General features: G+C 36.0%; 4 pseudogenes; all 4 read right to left on the bottom strand.

Annotated features, from left to right (window-relative positions):
- Positions 1–45: 45 nt before the first annotated feature.
- On the bottom strand, positions 46–911 carry LOC148915573 (uncharacterized; annotated as a pseudogene).
- Positions 912–1,373: 462 nt separating this feature from the next.
- Positions 1,374–2,788, bottom strand: LOC148915574 (uncharacterized; annotated as a pseudogene).
- Positions 2,789–4,648: 1,860 nt separating this feature from the next.
- LOC148915575 (uncharacterized) lies at positions 4,649–6,016 on the bottom strand (annotated as a pseudogene).
- Positions 6,017–10,057: 4,041 nt separating this feature from the next.
- The window catches only part of LOC148915576 (uncharacterized), a 49,544-nt pseudogene continuing 39,491 nt past the window's right edge, over positions 10,058–20,110 (bottom strand).

The raw sequence follows: 20,110 nt of genomic DNA on the forward strand, positions 1-20,110 counted from the left end.
TAAACATTCCAAAAGAAGCTTCAAAATGTCAACTTGAAATGCTTCTTAAAGGAACACATTCGTCAGAACTGCATTTGACTGCAACGATACCTTTCAACAATTTCAAACCCTAACAAGGAAATTAAAAAAAAATGCTCTTCATCATAAATTCTTATAGAATATCAAGTGCAATATTTGAATATATAGAATGGTAATTTGTCACGTTAGAAAAAATTAATAAACACAAACCTTATCCTTATCGAGAGGAACCACAATCTCTTCAAGTGAACAAACATCCCTAACATCGAAGTTTTTAAGCAGAGCGATACTTGAAATGACAGACATAGGCTTCACTTCCAAATCATCTGTTATCATGTAGGTCACAGCCTCTCTCACAAACCCACCTCCCTTGCTGCCGGCTGCAACTACCTGCCGAGCAACGTAAGTCAAGTGTTTGGAAACGAAGTTATGGCACTTTGGACAAATGGCCTTAGGGTCGTCGGCCACATAGCATACCTCGCCAGAGTAGGAGTAGCTTGACGGTTGACATGACTGACACGTGTACAACCTTTTACCATTTGATTCACCGTCAGTCAACGTAGGAAGAAGTTGATGGGGGCCACGAATTGGCATTGGCAGCTTCTTAGGTTTTAGAAGGACATCCTTGTTGAGGTTGGGTTGCAAGTATGTCGTTTAGGTTTTCTAAGCTGCCGTAGAGTTTGCCTAAACAACTGACCATGCGTTTCTTAGAGAGGAGCCTAATCACAGTGCCGACAGGTAGAGACAGAAGGGTGAAGAGAAAGTCAACAAAATCCTTGCCAACTTCGGCGAAGAGAACTTTTTTTATGCTTTTTTTTTTTTATGAGGAGCTTCAAACTAACTGGAGAAGTAGAGATTGATTTGGTTTTGGGTTTGGATTTAGAAGGGGCCATTGAGGCAGAGTGAGTGAGATGGAGGACATGTGCGATGCAACCATATATATATGGAGAAGTATTAAGGACCTATTTATTTGTACACCCACTACTTTGAGAAACTGGAACGTTTTCTAATTTTCATTTCTCATTTAGATGGACCTTATCTAAATTATACATTTTTTAATTGTCATTTTGGGGGAAATCTTCTTTTTTGCGATAGATTATTCAATTATCTTTATGAGATAACGTAGCATGACATTTCATATTTTTATTCATGGTTTCACGAGATGTTGTAGGATATTCATTCTCGAACCTTGGGGGTGAAGGCTAACCAATCAAATTAAGCAAACAATTTCTTCATTCAACAAAGGGAAATGAGAAAATATTGAAATCCGAAATAGTCATTACATAAATCCGAAATAAGGAAACCTCGAAATTGGCATCATAAAATACGAATCTCATTTCACGAAGCACAAATATTTAGGCCATCTTATTACCCAGGAACGCATTAGTAAGGACTGTACTAGTCTCCAACGATGCCTTCAGCAACTTCAAACCCTACCAAGAGAAAAAACAGAACATACAATATATGTCAAATTATAAGATTTATGTTAGGTAGTCCATGTTGTGTTCAGGTAGGCAAAGTACTAAAAACTTTATTTTAATATTAATCGAACATATAAATTAGAGATTAAATCTAAACAGGAAATGATTTATGCAGATAGAAGTGAAGAAAAAAACATTATGACATGCTAGTGAACCTAAGTTGCCCGATTGTATGGTAAAGTAAGATTGACAAAACAGAACATGTATATAGAAACGTGGGTAATGTGGGGAATAATTCAGACCTCATCCACGCCAAGATCAACCACCTTCTCCTCAAGAGCACCAACCTCCTTCACATTGAACTGGTTCAGCAGGGCAATACTTGAAATGGTGGACATTGGCTTCACCTCCAAGTTATCCATGATCAAGTATGTCACTACGCCCTGTCAGAATTGCAATATTGAGCAGAATTTTAACAGAGAGAAGCAGAGAATCTTAGGAGAAGAATTGATGTATTCATTCAGTGATGTTTCAACACAGTACAGTGACAGTTTTTATACTAGCTTTGTCAAAGCTTTGTGTACACGTTTCTAACCTCTTAACCTCTCTAACTTCTTTAATAGAACTGCCTAACAGTCTTAACAATATTTCAACAACTCTCTTCTTCAATCTTTTGACATGTGGCAGAATTAGGACCTTTGATATCTTTACACGCCCTTGACAAACCCTCCCTCACCGGATGTTGCCACCACAGTAGAAGAAGCTTGTGGGCAAACATAAGCCACCTGGGTGGACATGGCATACCTGCAATTTTGGCAAACGGTTCCAGACACATTGGAAATACGGCGAACGCAGTTTGTACAAATGTAGAACTGTTTTGCATTCGAGTCAACCTCGTTGGTTAGCAAAAAAAGGATACTGGAACCAGCAACTGCTGCCTTTGGTTTCAGCAATGTGTCCTTTTTTAGATTGGGTTGCAAGTATGTGTAGCTAATATTTTCAACACTCTCATAAAGTTTGCCCAAGCTACCAACCATGGCGTCCTTACAGAGGAGCCTGATCACAGTCCCGACCGGCAGAGACAGGAGAGCAAAAGAAAATCCACAACATCCTTGCTTGCTTCGGCAAACAAAACTTTGCCACCCTTTGTGTCGATCAGAAGCTTCAAGCTCACGGTTGTGGTGTTGGAGGTTGCCATATTGATGCAATGTTTGAGGCTTAGGAGGAAGACCTGTAATTTATAGGCGTACAGATGGAGATTCAAGTTAATCCATATTAATTATAACTTGCTATTATCTTTTAAACGTTACAACTTGTCATTATGTACGTGACCTTTCATTTAATTTGAATTATTCAATAATTTAATTTGAATTAGGCGTGCATCCAAAACTTCGATTCCATTTCCAATGGATCAGGGACAGAGTAGAAACTGTTATGCCTTCCTTTTACGCAAGAACACATCGGTAAGAACAGTGTTGGACTCCAAGGATGCCTTTAGCGGCTTCAAATCCTAAGAAAACGAAAGGACAAAAAATATACAAAATTAGTGATAGCCTATAATGATCCGCTGTGGATTCTTACATCCACCATTTTTATATTATATAGGAATGAAATGCTCTTGGCTTGACATCTTTTGTTCCATTCTACTAGAACCCCCGTTTTTGGAGTGTTGTGATGTAAATAGTACCTGATGGAGCTCGAGTAGAAAGTATTAATTTCTCAAAGGCAAGAATCTAAGGTTATACTTTAACTGAAGCATCAACTAAGCCTAATATTTCAAAATAGAGTCAACTAATCGATTAATTGGTTTTTTTTTTTTCTTCTTGACAAAACGATATTGTAAACTATTCTAATGTATAGGATGATATCAAATTTGAGAAAGCGATTGACACACTACATTGCCTAACTAGCGTAATTGGTTAATTGATTATTAATAGGAAATTTTATCTGCAATTTTTTTTTAGCTTCCATTTGGCTTCTTCCGTAGTTTATTTTGACCATCAAACAAAAAACCATCGAGCTTCACTGGATTCCTTTTTGAGATTTGGTTGCAAGTATGTGTAGCTAAGATTTTCAAGGCTCTCGTAGAGCTTGCCTAAGCAACCAACCATGCCATCCTCAGGGAGTAGCCTAATGACGGTGCCAACCGAGGCAGGAGCATCCCAAGCCAAACTAGGGAAGCCCAAGAGATCAGTTAAACCTCCTAATTACCTTAAAGATTATATCCCAAAATAAATTAAGAGACCTTTCCTACTGCTGATTGACTTCCTTTTATGTTTTCCTTCTGTTTTGGGTTTCCTTATTGTACTAGAATTATAATTCCTTATATTCCTAGGATTTAGTTGTTATTTAAACCTTTCTCTTGTAGACCATTTGGTCAGATTGGATTAGTGAATTTATTCAGAAAACGCAGCTAAGTTTAGCCGCAAATTGTGAGTGCTCGTTCTATATTTCTAGTGTTAGTGTAGTTTCGTTGGAGGTTCGTGTTTGAGATACCATCTCCCCATCACCAACATGCGAAGACAGCAAAGAGAAGAAAAAATCAACAACTTCTTTGCTCACTTCAGCAAACAAAATTTTGTGGCTCTTTCTGTCTATTAGGAGCTTCAAGCTCACACAAACGTTGGAGGTTGCTGCCATATTGAACTAGTGATGAGGAAGACAAAGGAACTATACGGTTATATATTCCTTATATAATAATTGTATGCCAATATTGTTTTTGTAAAGCACTCAAACGTACGTTGTCTTTATTGCAGTGAAACTCAACATTGTGTATCATAGTACAGGGCATAGTGCCAATGAAACTCAACATTGGAACTTGGTCTTCATCAACATTCATCTAGAGCTTGATCTCTATTCTCTTCTCTCACCCTTCGACGAATTTAGGGAGCCACTTAGCAGACTCTTTGGGAATGCGCGTGAGATTGTTTTTGTAATTGATGTAGTAAAGCCCGAATCTTAAGGTATATCCATCAACCGATTTATAGTCAGCAGAGCCCAGTGGAAATATCCTTTCAAGAACAAATGCCTCAGATTATTTTCATTGGCGTTCATCCAGAACAAATGCCTCAGATTATTTTCAATTCTATGTGGATCCTTCAGTGCAGCATCAAGTCCAAGTTTATTATCCTTTGGCTCAGTAATTCCATTTTCAGTAATGTAGATTATCGGATTCCGATAATTTTTATTCATGAACTCCAACAGTTTCTTCACACCTTGTGGATAAATAATGTAGAGGATCGAGTTTCCTTCAGCCTGAGAACCAATAGGATCTCCATTTTTGTTTTCGAGGTTGCAGAAGCTCTGTCTTCTGCGGATTCTGAGTAGGGCTTAACATACTGTCCTTCAAGACTAATTCCAATTTGTCCACCTTGTTTCTCTTGAAACTTCTCTCTGTAAAGCTCAACAACAGTGGCATGGGCTAGGAGAAGGTTATGGCTCACAATGTAAGGTTCAGTGGCTGAATTGCCGGCGCTATGCATGGAAACCCTGCTGAAATAGAACACCTTCCCGGCCCAGCAATTCCAAAGCCATATCCAAATTTGGCAATGATCAACTGCTCGTTGATTGTGATCCAATTTTGACCCTATCTCAGAATGTTCTAAAACAGATTTCAGTGTAAGCCTTGAAATCATCAACAAAAGAACGGTTCAAAGGGCCTAAGTACTTGTCTTCCAAACCTTGTGGTAGGTCAAAGTGCAATAAGGTCACATAGGGTGTGATCCCATTCTCGACTAATTCATCAATAAGGCTGTTGTAGTGATCAATGAACCACGTATAGCCGGTCGGCTGTACTGTTTGAATATGATATATTTAAAACGTATGGCCGCCCGGCTATACTATTAATATAGGAAAAAATTAATTTAAAAAAGAAAAGGAAAACACGGAGTATAGCCGGTCGGCTGTACTATTCATTTAGGGGAAAATAAAAAAAGGAGTATAGCCAAGGAAGACATTGGTACTATTAACTTGAAATGCATCAATTCCTTTCACATTGAACTTTTGAAGCACTGCAACACTTGATTCGGTGGTCATTGGCTTCACATCCAAATTATCCATTATCATGTAAATAACACCACCCTTGACATAGCCTGCCTTAATATTGCTGGAGGTTGCTCCAGCAGGAGCAGATGGAGAAACATAAGACACCGGGGTGGAAATGTTACATGATCTCATCTGCACTGTGGACAAGGGATTCCATAGCTCTCAGAAATACGGTTACTGCACCTCACACAAATGTAGAACAATTTAGAAAGATTCTAGTCATTGTTGGTCGGCAATGGCAATTGAAGAATATTGGCCGCAGAAATTGTTGTTTTGGGTTTGAGCTGGGTGTCCTTAAGATTGAGTGGCAAGTATGAGTTGACACTAAGACTTTCGGCACTCCGGTAAAGGTTGCCTAAGCAACCAACCATACCATCAGTTGAGAGGAGCCTAGTAACAGTTAAAACATGCAAAGACAGAAAACTGAAAAGGAAATCAACAACTTCCTTGCTTGCTTCAGCAAACAGAACTTTTTGGCTTTTTGTGTCAATTAGAAGCTTCAAACTCACGCTAGCGCTGTTGGTGATAGCCATTGAGTGAATACATATGTATTTATTACATAGGGACTATAATCTACAGATGAGTGAATACATATGTATTTATTTCCACACAAAAACTGTAATCTTAAATAGGTTCGAAAAATTGGCCTAGGCGGCGCCTAGGCGCTAGGCAGGAGGACCCCGCGGCAATTTCACCATAATCATTAGGGGTAGGCGCCAGAGAGTTAGGCGGTGCCTGGGCGCGACCTAGGCGTCTCTAGGCGGCCCTAGGCGGCTCTAGGCGGGTTTGGGCGGACGTTTTGCCGTTGAGGTGTGGACGAAGGGCGGTTGAAGCGTGCAGGATCCGCTGCTTGTTAGGAAGAATGACGGAGAGAGAGAGAGATCTAGACAGAGAGGAAGGAGAAGGCGACGCTGGGAAGAAGAAGATATCTGACCTAATTTTTAATATAACTAACGGGTTGGGTTTTGTAAAATGGCCTTAAACATTGTATTAAAATGGGCCTTTTTTTCTTTGTTGGGCGGCTATAGTATAGCAAAAATGAAAAAAACGATTCAGTCAACAGCAAAAGTACATGACATAAGTCTCAAAAACATCTTGGAGTCACACACACTACTACATTTTACACTTTGCGCGACGAAGAGAATTTCGTTGCAAATTTCAATAACGAAACTTCTTCGCAGAGATCGTGAAGAAAGACTTTGCGTGACGAAAAATTTTTGTCGCGCAAAGTAACTTTGTGACGAAAAATATTGGTCGCGCAAAGTTTTGCACGAAAAAATTATAAAAAAATTTCGCGTTCCATTTTTGGAACCTGCCCAAATTTGTAGAGTTTTGCGCGACGAATACTAATGTCGAAATATTTTGGTTTTTGACTTTTTGTTTTATTATTTTTTTAATATGAATTTAATTATATTAATTATTTCAAATTTTTACTTTTTAAATTTAATTTAATTGTGTGATTTTTTTCGTTACTTTAATTTAAATTGATATTAATTTAATTATATTAATTTTTTCAAATTTTTACTTTTTAAATTTAATTTAATTGTATGATTTTTCTTAATTACTTTAATTTAAATTGACATATTCAAAATAAAATTACATATGAAAAATAGTGATCAAATTATCCAATAAATATATATATAATATTCAAAATGTACACATAAATTAACAATGTACAATAATAAAATCCTAATACAAGCGTATTGTGGTGGTAGTGGCGGATGATATGTTTTGATAGCTTCCTAATCCTCAACTTTAGCCATCAAAGTCTTGATGATTCCCTACAAAAAAAAAAAGGTTTACCAAAAAAAAAAAAGGGATAATCTCCCCTAAAATTGTTATACCACAAATCCAACCCAAACTCCAATCCCTCCCCACACAAACTCAAAACTAACTCCAAAAACACATATTAATGAAAAAAATTTAAATTTGGAGAGAATATACCTTTTGGCAAGATTGAGAGTGAGTGAGAATGAGAGAGAGAAGTGAGTGTGAGAGAATTAGAGAAGATAGTGATAGAGAGATAAGAGAGTGAGTGAGAGAGAGATAGTGAAAAGAGAGATGAGAGAGTGAGTGAGAATGAGAGATAGTGAAGAGAGAGATGATGAGAGATTAAGTGAGAGGAGTGAGTGTGAGAGAAATGGTGGGATTTGGGGAGAGGGAAAGAGAGAGGAGAGGTAAGAGAAAGACATTGAGAAAATGGTGGAGGAGTTATTTTCATTTTAAAAACCGTATCACTTTACGCGACGAACAATATTGTTGGTCGCGCAAAGTTTTGCGCGACGAAAAATATTGGATTATTGGTCGCTCAATGTTTTGCGCGACGAAACATATTTGTCGCGCGAAGTTTTGAGCAACGAATACTGGAATATTGGTCACGCAAAGTTTTGCGCGACGAATAACAGATATATTGGTCGCGCAAAGTCAAAAAAAAATTCAGCGTTCCATTTTGGTACCGCCCAAATTTTGAAATTTTGCACGAAGCGTATTGGTCGCGCAAAGTCAAAAAAAAAAAAATCCCGCATCCCATTTTTGGTACCGCCCAAATTTTGAAATTTTTGCGCGACGAAAAATACATATTAGTCATGCAAAGTCTAAAAAATTCCCGCGTCCCATTTTTGTACCCTTAAATTTTTGTGCGACGAAACATATACATTGGTTGCCCAAAGTCTAAATTTTTTTTTTCTTTTTAAATCCCGCGTCCCATTTTTGGTACCCACCCAAATTTTTAGAGTTTTGCGCGACGAACTGTTGGTCGCGCAAACTTTTGAGAGACGAAAAATTGGTTCGTAACACGATATTTATAAAAATAATTGTTATAAATAATAAAAAATTATTTTATTTTATTTTACGGTTTAAAATATAAATAAGGTTAAAGCTACTTAATAAATGTATATACTATTCAATTTCTTAATTGTTATACGTACAAAATAAATAAATTTAAAGCTACTTAATAAGTAAATAAATATATATATATACACACACACCATTCAACGATCCAACCGTCAGACTTGTTTGTATATACTTCAAGATCGTATACTCCAAAAATTGCAAAAAACAAACATTCAGAGACCTAGTAAGGGGACAAAAAATTTCAACGGTTATAAATGAAAAATCACGATTAAACGGTTATTTTAACTCCGATTTTGATGATTTTTTACAGCTACACTCCTTGACCCTATATGAATACAATAAACTAATTCGATCGTCAATTTAAAATATTTACACTAGTGAATACCACAAAATCTTATGTTATATTTAACAAAAATATAAATAAACTCTTAATTGTTAGTGAATATATTGTTTTGATGGCATACGCATTCTACGAAACTAGTTTCAACGATCCAATCGTCAAACTTGTTTGTTTATATTTTGAGATCATATACGCCAAAAATAAGAAAAAATAAACATTCAGAGATCAAGTAACGGGACAAAACTTTACGACGATTATAAATGAAAAATCACGATTTAACAGTTGTTTTAACTCCGATTTTGATGATTTTTTACAGCTACACTCCTTGACCCTACATGAATACAATGAACTAATTCGATCGTCAATTTAAAATATTTACACTAGTGGATACCACAAAATCTTATGTTATATTTAACAAAAGTATAAATAAACTCTTAATTGTTAGTGAATATATTGTTTTGATGGCATACGCATTCTACAAAACTAGTTTCAACGATCCAACCGTCAAACTTGTTTGTTTATACTTCGAGATCATATACGCCAAAAATCGGAAAAAATAAACATTCAGAGATCAAGTAATGAGACAAAACTTTTCGACGGTTATAAATGAAAAATCACGATTTAAAGGTTATTTTAACTCCGATTTTGATGATTTTTTACAGCTACACTCTTTGACCCTATATGAATACAATGAACTAATTCAATCGTCAATTTAAAAAATATATTTTCTAACAAAAAGATTTTTTAAAAAAGAATTTTTTTTATTTTTTTTATTTTTATAAGGACTTTGCGAAGTTTATTGTTTTGTCGCAAAGTGACTTTCGCGACGAATTGTCTTCGTCGCGCAAAGTCGCTTTGAGATGATTTGTTTTAAATCGCATAAAGTGTTTTGCGCGACAATTGTTTTTCATCGAGCAAAGTGATTTTGCGCGACGAATTATTTTTTGTCGCGCAAAATTTGTTCACTCAAGACTTTGCGCGACGATGTATTGTCGTCGCACAAAAGTTTGTCGCGCAAAGTGATTTTGCTTAACGAAAAACAATTCGTCGCACAAAATTTTGTCGCACAAGGTTTGTCGCGACGAAGTTTTGTGTTTCGTCGCGCAAAGTGACTTTGAGCGACGAATAATTTTTCGTCGCGCAAGGGTGATTTTTTTACTAGTGACAAGCTCAGAAGTTCTAGCAAAAGTCAGTTCAGCTACCTTAACAGAAGAAACTATCCTCTGAAGGAGCATGGTGAAGTCGATTTCATCAATTTAACTGACTGATTAGGCGCACAACAGATTCGTATATGAATCCCTAGTCCGAACTCAGACGCACAACAATCAAACAAGCTCCAAAATTCCATTTCCAGAATTGATCAGGCGCAAAGTTGACATGTTTACTCCTCTTTCTTCCCAAGGAAGACATTGGTGAGAACTGCGTTAGACTCCAATGATGCCTTGAGCAATTTCAGACCCTAAAAAATTAATGAAAAGAGAATGATCATTTTGAACAAAATAACAATTCCTCCAACCAAAACAAAAAACAAAAGAATATTATCGCAGATCAACTGTGGAAAAGCAGCTTTGATTAAAAGCCTACATGATAATGTATGATGGTTGTATTGTCTGATGATCGAGTGTGTAGAGTAGAAATCAAAGCATAAAAAGTGTATCTATCCTATCCTTCCCAACTTGAATCAATTAGGAAAAGAATAAAGCGTATATATATACATGGAGAAGTAAACAAGATTATTGAGGGCCTATTTATTTGTAGACCCAGTACTTTGAGAAACTGAAACGTTTTTTAATTGTCATTTGGATGGACCTTATCCAAATTATACGTTTTTTAATTGTCATTTTGGGAGAAATCCTCTTCTTTTTTGGGATAGATTATTCAATTATCTTTATGAGATAACCTAGCATGACATTTCATATTTTTAGTGCCAGTTTGGCATTGCTTATTTGGGGTGATAAGTGATTTTTTAAAAAATTTGAGAAGCCCAACCCGTTTGTTAAACTGTGAGAAAATCACTTATTGTTAAAAATTGATGTGAGAGAAAGCTATAAGGGAAAGCAGCTAATGAGGTGCTTTCATTTTCTAATTATGCAGGAATCAGTTTCGAAGAGGCGCTGGGTTTAATGATTATGCGGCAATCATTTTTTGATTATGCGTAAAATCAATACCAACAACACTTTTAACAAAAATTTTACCAAACGCCAAACTATTTTATCTCATAGCTGATTTATCCCACAGCAAATCTGACAGCGATTATTTTCACAGCACAGCAATGTCAAACTGAGGGTTCACGAGATGTTGCAAGATATTCATTCTCGAACCTTGGGGGTGTTAGGAAATAAGTTTGTATAATATCAATACTGTTGTAATTAGGATTTACTTTCCTAGTAGGTTTCCTAGATTGGAGGACTTGTTTCCTTGTACACTAAATATTGCCACCTCCTCTTATATTAGAGATTTCATTGTATTCTTTTGTGGGTCAGCAATATTCATAATAAACATGAATACTTTCAAGATGTATATGCCTCGTTGGAATTTCTTTCATGAATCTGTTTTCTTAAAAAAGTATTTTCTTAGGATTGGACTATATCTAGACATGATTATTGTTCTCTTTGTTCTCCGGCGAGTTTGTAATATTTTTTTCTGCTATTATATTTTCAGAAAGTAGACTCTTTCTTCCCTTTATCTTTTATATTCACTATTATATTTTATAGAAAGTATGTGAGAGAGTGGCGATGATATTTTATTATAAAAAGTAAATGGGGCCAAATATACTTCTTCATTTTGAAGTAGGCAATATTGCCTTGTTGGGGAGAACATGTATATTTTGCCTACCTATTTGCATTTTCCCTTGGAGCATGAAAATACTGATGTGTCAAAGGCAAATGAGGTTTGCCTACTCATTTGCCGCTTCACTTGGAGATGCTTTGCACTTCCATATTCGTCTCATTGGTTTATTTAAAGTTGAGTGCTGTTATTTCCACCCCCTTGTCCTATTTCCCCACCCACCTTATCTTCTCACCCACCCTATAAATTTGAATAAACACAAACCTATCTTTCCACCCACCATTATTCCTAAAATACCCTTTAATTGTATTTCCATATTTGCTATTACAATAAAAAAAAAATTCTATAAGAACAATAAAAAAAATTCTTCAATTAGCCTATCCCCACCCCAATCGCAGTCCCCCACCCCAACCTTCTCCTCCGGCGAAAACCCAACAGTCAACACCATGACCTTACAAACATTTAACGCTCCTTCTTCAACCAAAGAAAAACTCTCCTTCTACTGCCAACGAAAAAAACACTCCCCTTCCTATCACCCACAAAAAAAAACTCACACTGATTACTCTATCTGTTCCAGAAAATGAAATCACATTTGCTTTATTTTGTTTTTAATTTCAAAGACTGCAATAGAGGTGTTATTTGAGTTTGAAATAAGGAAAGAAAGAGACAAAGGAAGAAAAGGAAATGACCATGAATTTCTATCATTTTTAGAGTTGCCCAAAAGCTCAAAGTCGATGTAATTATGGGACTACTTGAGCTTTAGAGTTAGAGAAGAAAGAAAAACAATTGGATTATGTGTGATTAAAAATAAAATTGGGGTTATGAGTTTGCAAGTTTAGGTTTTCTTCTAGTTCCTAATTTTTGAAGAACGCAGGGACAGAAAGATGTTGATTTTGTTTTGTTTGGTGGGTTGGGAATGAAGATGAGTGTGGATTTCGAATAAAAAGAAAAAGAAAAAGAAAAAGAAAATATGGGTGTGGGTGCGTGTGAGAGATTGAGAAAGTTGTCCTCATAAGTCATTTTACAAAAAAGTAAATTTATCTTTAAAATTTAGAACATAAGGTTGATTGGAAAATATGACATATTAGTGAAAATAGCAGCACTCTTAAAATTTTGGTTACTCTGAGTCCAGAAAAATGAAGAACAAAATCCATTCCTCTTGTGGGGTTGCTCACTATGTACAAGCCCAATTTACAATGTGATTTTACAAGATTGGGCTGGCTTGATTTGAACAGTTCTTTATGTGGAGCTACCTACATATGTGCCAGCCCAAATTTTGAATATTTCAAAACAAACCTATAAAAAATTAACTTTCATGGTTTAAAAATATATAATATATATTTTTTTTTAAACAAAACAAAAGGAAAAATCGAGCCATGGCGGGAATGGAGAGTTTCACTCCTTTGATTGGCTTCCTCAACAGCTTCTGTGGAGGCAAACCATAATATTAGCTTCGGGTGAATTGAGCAAATCTTAGGGTGCATATGGAATCCTCTTATTTTACAGAACTTGAGCATCTTCTTCGATTGGGCTGGTTTTGAGCTTCCAGCTAAGCCGAATCCAATTTGTACCAGGCACGTAATCCTGCAAAGGTGAAAGGTTCTCAAGAAGAATGCAGGAGGAGGGCTTTTAAAGAATCACTAGCCCAATTTTACTGGTTTTTTTTTTTAAAAATTAAATAAAAATTAATACACCAGTAAATCTGAGACCAATAAGCATAATCTCTGATACTCAATTGTTGAAGAAGAAGAGTGTATGATTTATTATAAACAAGATATTAATATTATCCAAAAACTACTGACTCCTTATACTATTGAAGACATACCTTGTTTGACTTTACATATTACATCAATATTGTCTTCAACTTAATTCACCATTTTCAGTATGTTCAAATGTAAAGTTTTATAATTGTTCGATATGGAATATTCATTTTGATCCACACAATTTCCCTTTTTTTTTCTTTCTATTTTCGATTTCGCTAACTTCCTAACCCCACACAATTCTCCCGGAAAACATTGAAGATAATAAACAGAAGACGAAGATCTTTTACTAGATTTAAAATTAAGAGAAAGACTAACAAAGTACAGTTTCTTTTCTACTCATGAGTAACTCAAGGACTGTACTCCATTAACATCTCAAACGATTTAAAAACTTTTATTGATGATCACTTTGTTTTCCAGCTTTTTGATTAGCCAAAAATACATATGCTTTTATCGGAATCCACTTTGTGACTTCCTAATCATCAAAGATAACGTGCATAATCCTGCAAAGGTGAAAGCTACTGGCGGCTAGAGGAAGGAGAAAAATGAAGGGGCTAGAAGTTCTCTTTTGTATGGTATTAGTTAGGTATATATTTGATAGCTTCTGAGTGGGTTTTTGTTTGTTTTTCCTTTCATGAAGTCTGAGTTCATTTTAAAAATAAAAAATAAAAAACTTAAATATATAATACGAGGCATGCCCACTAAGCAAAGGGTTATTGATTTGGCAATAGGATCATATGGTGGTAATATAGTCATCAATTTTGACATATATTGTCCCACATGTTAAGGCAAGGTCGTTACTTTTCCATTCTTATGGTTGGCCTATACCTTTTTTCATCTTTGTTTTTAGTAGAGTTTTGTGGTTTCCTAATCTCCATGACAGCTTGTATCTCAATTACAATAAAATGGGGATAGTTATTAGAGAATTTCCAAAATATGAAAGAAGAGGTGCAATCTCACTAAGAACATGAATAAATAGGAAAGCGTGAAGTTAAAATTTTAGGAAGTTCATTATTTAGTGGAAATTATCTTTGATGAATATTTAGTTCACTAGTCAGCTAATGTATCCGGAACATACAAAAATTTCTCCGAATTTAATCCTTCCTAATAATATTCATTACATGTCAACGTTATCAACGTTATCCATGTAATCAGAATGTCTTATAATGAGGTGCTAAATGCATGGGGATGAAAAGTGACCAAATACCTTTCAACTATAGTCTCAGTTTAACTAATCAAATGCAGTTCATTAATGTTTCTCATGGGTGAGTTTGTTGCTTGGTTGGAATTTTCTTTTTTTATGTATAAAACAAAGACATATCTAAGCATAACAAAAAAGAGTCAATCTACGGGTTCATAGCTCAGTAATAAGAGTATTTATCTGGAAATCAGTGGTTTGAGGTTCAAACATCAATAGCACCTCTCCTTACCCCTTCCAAACTTTGAACAAAAACAAAACAAAAAACAAAAAACACAACAAAAAAGAGTTTCATCCAAATTGAATTTCGTACGCATTTGCAATACCATGTAATTAATGAGTCTCTCTCTCTAACAAATACAAACATTTGGGGCATTAATTTTCAAATTTTATTCTGTGCCTCCAGGTCGTCAGTGCATGAGGTGTATTATTTTGATTATAAACTCCACGTGTTATAATATTAATTTCTTGGATTGCATTTCAGTCTGTCTTCTTCACATTCACTAATTAGGTTGCCATCATTTTTTCTCTTCTTACCAAATGACTGACTCACCCGCCAATGATATCCATTCAAAACAAAACAAACACATTCTAAAACCAAGCTTTAATGGCTTCCCTCCAGAAAAAAAGATGGAGTTACTTGGGAGCATTGGCAGCTACAACTACAAAATGCTACGTGTTGCATTGACAGTCAATTGTTGGTCCATTTTGGATTCAACTGTCTCGTCCCCCGCTGCCATCCAATTGATTATATTAAATTTCGTTTGATCTATCTTAATCTGAAAATAATTTGGACCAACTATAGTACATGTATGATTTGTCTATCTCATCAATCAATCAAAAATAAGATTACTTTGGAGGGTCGATTAATTATCTGAACATGTTCTGAAATGTGATTTTAACAATACAAAAATTAAAAAGATTGGACGAGCATCTTTACACATACGAATTAGGTCGTCGAGCTAACATCATAACAGAATTCAGTATCTTGTGCTTAATAATTTGAGGCCTTTGTATCTGGAAATGGATCAAATATACGCACTTTACCTCGCTGGTCTTTTTGGCATTTTTGTCATCTGTGGCAACAAAAGCAGAAGGCAGAAAAATTGAGGAACACAAACATGTTCTGCTCTGCTTTGTGGGATGACCTAACTAAAATGATTGCTCATGAAAGGCTAATTATAGTGCCCTTAGAGCATTTCCAGCAAGGGGCCTTGGGGGGCAAGCACAAAATGGTGTTTCCAGCAACAAAAGTCTGCTAGGGCAAGGTGTGGGCCCCAGCGACTGGCTAGCCCTTGGGAGGTTCGGCTGAGGAGGAAAACTCGTTTTGGGCTTACGTCAGCGATGCTTGTTTAAATTTTTAACGCTGGCGCGTGCAGCACGTGCCAACTTTAAAAAATTGGCCCCCTTCTGATGACCTCCCAGCGGGTCTATTCCACGTGGCGCTCCCATGCGATCCACTTTATTCCAAATCCAACGCGGCCATTTTTCGCGAATAAAAAATGAAAAAATCAAACTCCCACCCAACGGCTCTCTTCCACGTGGCAATGATCTGGCGCTCCGATTCATTTCTTCCAGCAATCCAACAGCAGCCAATATTCTCCCAAAAAAATGAAAAAAATCAAAATTTTTTTAAAAAAATACCCAAAAAATACTGATTTTTTTTTTTTTCTATAAATACCAACTAATACTCTTCACTTTTAACACCAACTCTTCATACATTTTCTTCTCCTTCTACCATTATTCACTTTTTAGTCAATATTTTTTTCACTTTGAAGTTGTATTTTTCTAGAAAAATTTATGGGTTCTTCTAGTGAAATCAGAGGGGCATGGAGCGTCATGGAAGATGTTAGCTTGTGTGAGTCTTGACTCCACATTAGTTATTGTCCCGTAACGAGCAATGAGATGAAATTCTGTCATATGTGGAAAAAAATTCATCAGGATTTTTGTGAAAGAGTAATTGATTCGACCCGTACAGATCAGGCACTATCTAGTAGGTGGAAAATTCTTAACAAAGAGTTGGCGAAATGGAGGGATGCCTTGGCAAAGGCGATGGATAACCATAGAAGCGAGGAAAACCTTACCAGTGAAGTAAATTATTTGTAATTTTTGTTTTATTAATTTCTATGTCATATTAAAGTTTATTTAAATATTTCTTGCAATTTATATATTTCTTGCAATTTATATATTTTGTTAATATTTCTTGTATTTCCAATATTAATATGAATGTTTGTTGCAATATTTAAATTTTGTTTTGCATTTCTAATAAATTGTTAAAGTTTCTTGTATTTCCTTTTTTTTTTTTTACTTGTTGCATTGCCAATAATTTTTAAAGTTTCTTGCATTTCCATTTTTTTTTATAGACTATACAAGCACAAATGTTTTTTGGTGCTACTGGGCAAAGAAAAAAAAGTTTCAACCATACCCATTGTTGGGAGGTGGTGAAGAATTGTAAGAAATTCCAAATTATTCCAACGGGTCCGACGGTAGTCTTGAACGAGACGCCAGTCCATGAGACACCGGCATCGGATTCACCTATGGATTCCTCGATGAGTCAAGACTCACCTATCGAAAATGAGCTGAGGCCTATTGGGAGGAAGGCGTCGAAGGCGAAGAGAGGGAGTAATTCTACCAAGAATGCATCTAAATTTTTGGAGGAACTTTCAAAGATGCAAGCCATGAGAATTGAAATGGACATGAAACAACAAGAGCACAATATGGCAATTGATGTAGAAAATGCAAAAGAAAGGGAGTATGTACGCCAACAAAGGGAGTATGCACGCCAAGAAAGGGAGTATGCACGCCAAGAAAAGATTGAAAAAAAGGATCGGGCTATAATGGCCATGGATATAACGCATATGTCCCCTGAAACAAAACAATATTGGAAGCTAGAACGAAGGGATGTTATGAGACGAAGACTTTTTCGTGATGATGGACCTAGCAACACGGATTGGTTAAATGATCAAAACAATTAAGTTAGTTTGCTTGTCTTTCATTTCATTGTATTTAAAAAAAAAAAATAGTGGTAATTCATGTATTTTATTTTATGAGTTGTATTGATTTTCTTGTAGTGAATGAAGAAAATATTCAACAAAATTCCTTTTTATTCAAAACATTCCATACATAAAAAGCAAACCACAACAAAAGCATAAAAAATAAACAAACCACAACAAAAGCATAAAAAAACAACAAAGCATAACTAAAAATACAACATAAACATAATGCACTAAAAACACATCTTCACTTCACTTCATTGACCTTCATTGCCTTTCACCGCCCACAAATGCTCCATCAAGTCAACTTGACGTGTTCATGAATATACGAAGATTGCATCTCCGTGTAGCACTCAATCATACGATGCATGAAAGTACTGTCTCTAACCAACGGATCATGCTGCACTGGTTCTCCATTTGGCCGCATAGGTTTTTCATAAATTCGTGTTAAGGCCGTGTTCATGGGATCTGGTTCATACACTTCATCAACATCGTAATCATACTCATCTTCCACAATTATGTTGTGGAGGATGATACAAGTCATCATTATACTTCTAAGCACCTCCTCGTCAAATAGACGCGCCACGCCCCTGATAATAGCCCACCGAGCTTGAAGGATACCAAAGCACCTCTCCATATCTTTTCTGTACCCCTCTTGATAGGCAGCAAAAAAAATTTCCTTCTGTGATCGGGGATGTGGAATTAATTTCACAACTGTTGTCCACCTCGGATAGATACCATCAGCTAGATAATACCCGTTCTGATAGACGGTATTATTGACTTGATATGTGATATTTGGGCCTTCACCTCTCAAAATGTCATTGAACACCGGGGATTGACCTAGGACATTCAAATCATTTTGAGAGCCGGCAACTCCAAAGAAGGCTTGCCAAACCCATGTATCAAAACCAGCAACTGCTTTAAGGATGATGCTTTTCTGCCATTTCGATTCCCATAATCCCCTTGCCAAGCAGCTGGACAATTTTTCCATTGCCAGTGCATACAGTCAATGCTACCAATCATTCCGAAATCCACGAGACTCAACTTTTTGTAGAAGCCGTTGCAGGTCACAGGCGTAGGTCTGCGCAAGTAGTCCAGGTGTCTGATTTTCCACTGCATCACAAAATCGCACAAAGCTCTCCAAAATAGTGGACTTCCCCATCCGGGCAATCTCATCCACTGATCGTGAGATGACCCATACGCCAATATTCGTATCACATTGTGAACTTTTACTCGGGAAGCAGCCCCAAATCTCCAGCACAATTTTTCTTTTGAACAAAGTAGTCATCATAATTGCAAATATCATGCATGACTTTATTGAACAAATGGGATGACATTCTATATCTTGCTTGAAAATGAACATCAAAGTACAGAGATTGTGGGATAAAATAATCTTCCATAAGATTCTTATCCCGAGAATGTCTATGTATGCCACATTCGATGCCCGACCTTCTCGTGAACCATGGGGTCTCTGGTTTTCTTCCTCCAGCAAAGCAACGGCCACACCAAGTTGCTCATCTAGTTCTCTCTGCGCCCTTTTGCTTGCAGCTCTTCTACGCATTCTTGCTCGCCTTTCTCGCTCTTGCCTCTCCAAAACATCTTCCATGTCTGACATTGAGAATGGAGAATGAAATCTAAAATATGAGAAATGAAATCTAAAATATGAGAAATGAAGATGTAGAGAAGATATGGTGTAGGAGGTATGAGCTGAGCCTCTGGTTTTATAGAAAAATTTAGGCAAATAGAGATGACATGTGCCGCAATTTTAGAGGGTGAAAATCTTATCTGAAATTTGAATTTCGAAATGTATCTGAAATTTGAATTTCGAAATGTATCTGAAATTTGACATTTTGAATTTATCTGAATTTTGAATTTTGAAATGTATCTTAAATTTGAAATTTATCTGAAATTTATCTGAAATTTGAAACCGAAAATCTTATCCGATATGAATAGTATTGACACGTAGGAACCGAAAAATCTTATCCGAAAATATTATCTAAATTAATTGTTTAAGTAAACAAAGTTGTGAAAAAGACAAAAACATGAATAGTATTTGCCATAGCAAGCCTAAACTGCTGGAAACACACTTTGCTTTGGGGGGGTAGGGCAGCCACTATTCACGTAATAGTAACTACCTAGGGCTCCCCTTGCCATGGCAAGGGGCTAACTGGTGGAAATGCTCTTACGCCACCCTCCCTCCCTCTAGTTAGACTTTAGATAGGTCTTTGTCTTCCACTAGGAGCTATATTTAATTTTCTTGTTACCCACAAATTAAGTAAATAAAAGTGCTTAATTCTGTCGTGATCTGCAATCAGTCATATCACAAATTATTTAAATAAAAAGTATTTAAATTAAGCAAAAATATTATAAGCAGTGCTGGTGGCGGCGGTTGAAGACCTAAAAGATTGCTCTCATTTGGACATATATATAGGTGTACGTGCGTTTCCTATATTCTATCTCATGAGTTGGTTACTCATTTACAGAAAAAAGTGTATGACTAGCTTTCAATCCATTTATGGTTTAAAGTAAAACATGTATACACAAATTTTTTTTTTTAAGAGAACCTCGACACTCAAAAATTAAATCTTTTGATAACTTGAAGTTTCACACCTACTACTACTAATACTGTATAGCTTTGGCTTTTTTCATATTTCTGTCCATGCATGAATGTAGCTGGTTATGGGCTGCAAATACCG

This window comes from Prunus mume, linkage group LG7 (genome assembly GCF_029339155.1).
Source record: "Prunus mume cultivar Tortuosa linkage group LG7, ASM2933915v1, whole genome shotgun sequence".
Classification (NCBI taxonomy): Eukaryota; Viridiplantae; Streptophyta; class Magnoliopsida; order Rosales; family Rosaceae; genus Prunus; species Prunus mume.